We start from the raw sequence: 6,601 nt of genomic DNA, 5'->3' as shown, positions 1-6,601 counted from the left end.
CTTCTAAGTTGAGTAACTAGTTTTTCATCAATTCATAATTGGTACCATTTTCATGTTTTATGGTGTTTATTTAAAAAATTATACTTACAGTAGGTTTCATCAATAGTAGATGCTTTTGAAGGTTGACCTAAAAACATAATGAAGCGTTAAATTTATTCCTGTGTCTATACTACAAAATCGTATAAACTAAAATACTTTTATTAAAATAGTTTACCAACTTTTTTAATCAAATTTAAAATATTCAATATAGATTGATTGAACTGTGGATGCTTGTGGACACAAACATATGTTTGTGGACATTTAGAAGCTAAACTATAATAACGGCAAAAATTAATTATTGAAATTAACACAAAACCTGCATTAATTCACACAAATTTTTTTCTGACCAACCAATCATGTGCACCATGAATTTAATAAAATACAAAGATTTATGGGTAATTTCTAATATCTTGGAGCATATAAACCCTATGCGGGTTAAATTTTTACATTTATGTTTCTATGTGTCAGTAATACAACAAGGATGTTGCTGTGCAGCACCAAGCTGCTACGATGACACAGCAACATCCCTTTTGCCACCAGCCTTCACCAGCACGGCGATACTCGCTCACAGCATATTGCTGTCATCGGACCCACATTAGTATTTTACTGACAACTCGTAGGCAAACCAAATTGGCAGCCTAGCTGCTACTCGACGGACTCTTAAGTTCCATCACCACAGCGAAGATAGCTTGGTAGTAGTAACATGGCAATACAGATGATCAGCTCACTTGCTCTCCCACTGAGGCTTCTTCCAATAATCTGTTTAATACCTGCTTATATGGCGAGACCTGTTGGTCTCTTGGCTTCACTGTGAAAAGCTAGCTTTTTAAAGCTAGCCCCACAAAAAAGGCAAGCTTTGAAACGCTTTTCAAAGCTCTGGCTTTCCAAAGCCCTGGCTTTCTATGAAATTCATTCCCTGTTACAGGCTTATCACTTGGAAGCCTCGAATATTTACACAATACCCTACACCAAGTTGGAAATGGCTCGACCAGCAAAGTTAGAAATGTGATGGAGCTTCGTCATTTGCGTCGATTTCAGAAATGATCTGACATTCTTAAATGTGAAAAACTGGATTTACCTTTTTAACTGGATCGGTTTGACAGTATTTTGTTAGAAGTTTAAATAGCCCATAGAAGCTTATAAAAAACTTACACATTTTAAAATATTTTAAATTTTATGTTTAATTTGGATGAAACTGAAATATTAATCATTACAGTGCAGATGTTAAAAAAAACCAGTAAGCTGTTTTTTCCTTTTTTTTGTAAGTTGCAAAGTTTTGGAGACTGTTTTTTTAAATTCAACAAAAACAGTTATAATAAAACCTTAATTAAAAATGTTTGTACACAATATTTAACACAAAAATAAATCTCAAGGCCCATCAACATTAAAAACCACTTGCTTTAAAATTCACATTTAAAACTTCCTTGACAACCTCAATAATATAACTATACAGGTTGACTTACAGCAAAGTTCCCATAGCAGTCATTTGGTATTAATTGATTTGCCATGTCATACTCTGCTGTGTTGTAGAAGTGAAATACGTAGAAATGTGCTTACAAGCTTTTAACAACCCAAAAATGAACAGTTGATTGCAAAACACCATAAATTAGAATCCCTTTTCAAAACAGCTCAAAATGGGATGTAGATGAACAAGATGGCTTCTGTTTACACTTTCATGCAACCCTATTTGTTGAAATACTTTCACAAATATACTCCTCACATTTAATAAAACCATATCTATTGTACTTGCGCGTTTATTTCATCATCATTGTAATGCTGTCATTTTGAGCACTGATATCCCAGTGTGAAAACTCGTTTAATTTTTAACCTCAACTTGATGGAGTGCAGGTCATCATTTAATAAACATGATGAGCCTGTTGGTAACCTTTGATAGTCGCGAAATGCTGCAGAAATTATTCGCGCTATTTGGCAGGAATTATGGGTCAAATGATCAGATTACGACTAGATGATTAGACCAAACTGAAAGAAAGCTGCAAATTAGCGAGCATTTACATTTGATACAGGCTTTTTGGTAAAGCCCGAAGTGTTTGTCATACACTAATGCTACAATAAGTTTTATATTGAGCCTTTTATTGGCCTTTCAATTCATGTGATAACCTTGCATGTCAAAACAATAACCAAATTGCTTGAATATGCCAAAGAAACAAACTGATTCCAAATTACAGCGCTTTCATGATGACAGTGATTAACTGTTCGTTCTTGAGCTTTCAAGACACTTAATTACAGTTCCACCTATTTTGCCCTTACAACACAGCAGAGTAAGAAATGATGAATCTTATGATAGCAAAAAACAATAATGTGAATTTTGTTGCAAGTCCACATTCAACCATAAACACCATCACTAAACTATCATCATTGAAATGAGCAGCTGCAAAAAAATAATAAAAAGATAAAAAGACATAGAACTTCTTAGTTCATTCGCACCTGACTAATTTCTAGGCGATTAACCCCAGTTACCGGTACTTTTTTCAGAAAGTTGCAGTATTTCAAATTACTACTACAGGAAACAGATTAGAGATAATTTACTCATTCAAAATTTACAAGAACCAACAAAATCTCCTATTTCAAATTATATTACATTCATATCAACCTCTCAGAATCGTTTTATGTAGATTGGTGCCTCAAAGAAGGTAGTTTCAGGAAATTTCCAGTTTTGAAAATATTGTTATTCGCTGAAACAAAATTAGATTTGTGCCATAAAAATTGCAAAATATACAAATTTTTACTGAAATTACTCATTTATTACAGACAATACATAGTTATGAATATTATTTATACATATGCAGCTAGTCATGAACATAAAATTCATGAAACTCTAACTTCGAACTTTTCCTCATGAGTATCATCATTCAAACAAAAACATAGCTAATCTACATGCCTTTATAACTCAAATGAACTGTCATAAACATGTTTCAAATAATAAAAAGTATGTTCAATAATTCTGTTCTTGACTTTTCAGACTTCATAAAAAGCTCTAAGAATCAACATGATTCTATCAAAAGTGAAATATAACGTTAGTCTGACTACGGCTGGCAGCTTGAAGAGTGCACTTTTATTCGAGCATAATGTTTCAAGTTGGCAAAATTAAGAGTTAATAAAAACTTTGAAACATTAAAAATAATGTTTAACTTGATTTATGCAGTCTTTCAATGTCTTAACACTTCTGAATCTGCATATTTACTTCTGGAGTTGAAAAAAAATTATTATGAATGATACATTTTCAAGTCGGCAAGATGGTATCCGGTTTTGGAAGATATTGAGATGGGTGTACTAATTTGGTTACAAGATTTGCCAGACACGTCATGGAGGCATATTTTAAAGTATGTCTGATTAAGCAGAAATTTTCTTTCTGGCTTATTCAAAATATTCTTTCATAGTTTGAAAAATACGATGCAAGGAGGTGATAAATTGCCAACGCGAGTTAACTCGCGCCTGGGTGCGAATGAGTTATCTATGTTATGGATGATAATTTTGCTAGTAAACTTGCAGATTTATTCTACCCAACAAGAAAAAAAACCAGTCTGCACATTATGAGCATCAATAAGGTCAAACCTCAAACAGAGACAACTGAAGAACCCTAATTTGAGATAGATCATGCAGGCCAATCAGGAACCAGAGAGACTGAATAGTGCAAAAGACACACAGTGGGTGCAACTTGATGACCAAAAACTATAACAGTTTGTAAAAAATGACAAAGGGGAAAGAAAGAAACTTACATAAGTCTTCAAATATTATGCAAATGAAATTGTTTTGGTATATTTTTAAATCGATAATTTAGATCTATAGTTATTGTTTACTGTAAAAAATGTTTTTTTACATTTCATGTTTTTCAAAAAATATAATCTCTTGAGTCACCTCTAACTTCACTGTCTATACTCATACGTTTTTACATTAACAAACTTTAGTTGGTGTGTAAATTTTCTAGGTAGTGAATTTTTGCTTTCTCTAAGCTTTAGTAACAACTACCCAAAACTTAGCTATGAAAAAAATTATTCTCATATTCATAATCACAGTACAAATGGAAACCAGATGTGTCTGTTCAAAAAAAATAAGCTGATCTCAGTATGGTGAAGAACAGCTTGTTGGTTCATGTACAACGTTTATCAAAAAAAGTCAATAATCATTTTTAGGTGTTATCTTTGCAAAGCGAAATTACTTTTATTATAATTTTCAGTTTGAAGCTTCAACCTTGTAGAAGTTTATGTGAAAACAGAAATCAAATAAAGTAAATAGCTTTTTTCTGCGCTTTCAAATGTCTTATGTTTTGAAGTATTTAAAAAATTCATTATTTTTATCATGTTTTGAAGAAATGTCTAGAAAAGCAAAGTTTCTTTTGATATGATTTTTTTTATCTTCAAGCTCGTTGAATAGTAAATAGGTTTTTTTCACGCGCTTTTAAACTTGGTATGTTTTTGCAGTATTCAAAAGAGACATCACTTTAAACATGTTTCGAACACAATATAGTGTGCATAATCTTTAGGAATGAAAATAACAATGGTTTCAGTACAGAGGATTTGATTGTAAGAAGAATAGATTTCATGGTTTTGTTTCCTTTTGATTTCCATTGCTAAGAGTTTTATCTGGTCATTAAAAACTAACAGGTTATCAATAGCCTTTCTTTTTTTCTCGTTTGGTTTCAAACCCTCACTATCTTAGCATTAAGCATAAACTAGTTGTTCAATGAGCTTGACACTTTGGAGCGGTACTAAAAACGCTCGGCAAAAAAACTCAGTTTGTGACTTAGCATAAAGTGAAAGTATTAAAGCGCAAAAAAAACTAATGTTCTATCGTCAGTTAGTTTTAATTTTAAGATCAGCTAGAAGCATTTCAGGTACTTTAGCAATATCTTAAGACATAAGACTTCATTAAGTTTTAAAAGCCAGAAATGTACTGCAAACTCATACCGCACACAGAAAACTAATTTTAGTGAACAAAAAATACCAAAACTCAAACAATGAACAATAACTAGGCAACAAACTATAAAGTCAAGGTTGATCAGGCTTAGAATTAAAGGAAAAAATATCAGAATTATTTGTGGTCAAACCTTAAAAGTTTAAAAAAAATAGAATAATAAGCTTGCTAGATAGACTACAGAAATTTAAATAAAAATGAGCAATAGGAATGTTTAGCCACAGTTGGCTTCTTAGAAAAATTTAAATATTACCTAAGTCTTTATTAAAACAGTTTTGTCGGTTATGCATAGACCAATTATTCTTATAAACAGTTGTCTACCTTTCTTTAAAAATTTGCGCAGCATAGGTTGGTGTTTTGAAGAGATATAAGGTATTGCATAAAATATTGCTCTGTAAATTGTGTAAAATTTGTAATGTTCTTAGGTAAGTTTTCAGAGCTTATTTAAAAAATTTTTATAATAGAAAGTGGTCTTAAAAAAACCTTTTGAAAATGTTTTGTTCTTATAATACAACAAAAGCAGGCCAAAAATTTGCTGTGTTGTTATTCATATTTCATTATCCGTCAAAAAAGTTAGTAGTAAGAAAATATGCATGTGAGTTTTGTGCAATCAAACTTTGAGTATTTCCAAGCATACATGATGCTGCATTGCTGGCTTTCAGTGTTTAATTTCAGTATGTAAATAATCTCTCCATTTGTAATGAAAGAATTTGGCAAATTGTGAAAATGGCGCAGAGTAAAAAAATCAAATTGGACTAACCATATTTACCAACGCTCAAACGCTGATGTCTGGTTACTATATTATAGAACTCACATCTCGCGATTTTTAAACTAGTGCTTTACGAACAAAAACATGCAACAATTTCGATGCTAGACCACTTCATCCTAATCTGAAGCTGTTGACTTATTGTTTGATAAACCAACATTGTACCATGTCCTTTCTCCCTAAATTCTCAAAGTTTAGGATGTTTACTACTTTAGCTACAATATTCAGCAGAATTGGGAAATTCTCTCATGATGTAAGAATTACAAAAAACCAACTCACTTCGGCATATTTAATATGCAAAAACAGGCCTACGTTAAGTAATACTCGGTTTGATCAACCATCACAAAACCTTTATTTTTTGAGTAAGTTAGTCAGGAGCCTGATTTGCTACTGAAAACTGACTTTGGCACGCGGAAAAAGATCAAAAGTAATAGCAATAGAAAAGAATGTTGAAAACTTTTGACAATTTGTCAGTTTTCAAGTTAAAGTTACCAAGGTAAATAACCAGATAAACGGTAGCTGTATCTATAATTTAGTTTTTTTTATCCGGAATAGTATTAAAAGGTTTACATGCATGTCAAATTTTTTTTACACATTATTAACAAGTTTACGCTTATAAGTGGTCTAACATTACTACAGTACTCATGCATAACTTGTGATGGCGACCGACTAGGCCATCAACTTTTGTTGAAACAGAAAAAGTTAGGTGAACTCGTTGACAGAATCGACATCAACCTGCTTAAATTTTTGGCTATACTTGTGAAGTACCATGGCAGCATTTAGAAGTTGAGAATAAGCAAACCTATTTAAAAGTCAACAAATACCCAAAACAACAAATGCTCCAAACATAAAACTATGAAGTGT

The sequence above is a fragment of the Watersipora subatra genome, chromosome 5 (assembly GCF_963576615.1).
Source record: "Watersipora subatra chromosome 5, tzWatSuba1.1, whole genome shotgun sequence".
Classification (NCBI taxonomy): domain Eukaryota; kingdom Metazoa; phylum Bryozoa; class Gymnolaemata; order Cheilostomatida; family Watersiporidae; genus Watersipora; species Watersipora subatra.
The sequence above is the reverse complement of the archived record's forward strand: the minus strand, read 5'-3'. Positions refer to the sequence as shown.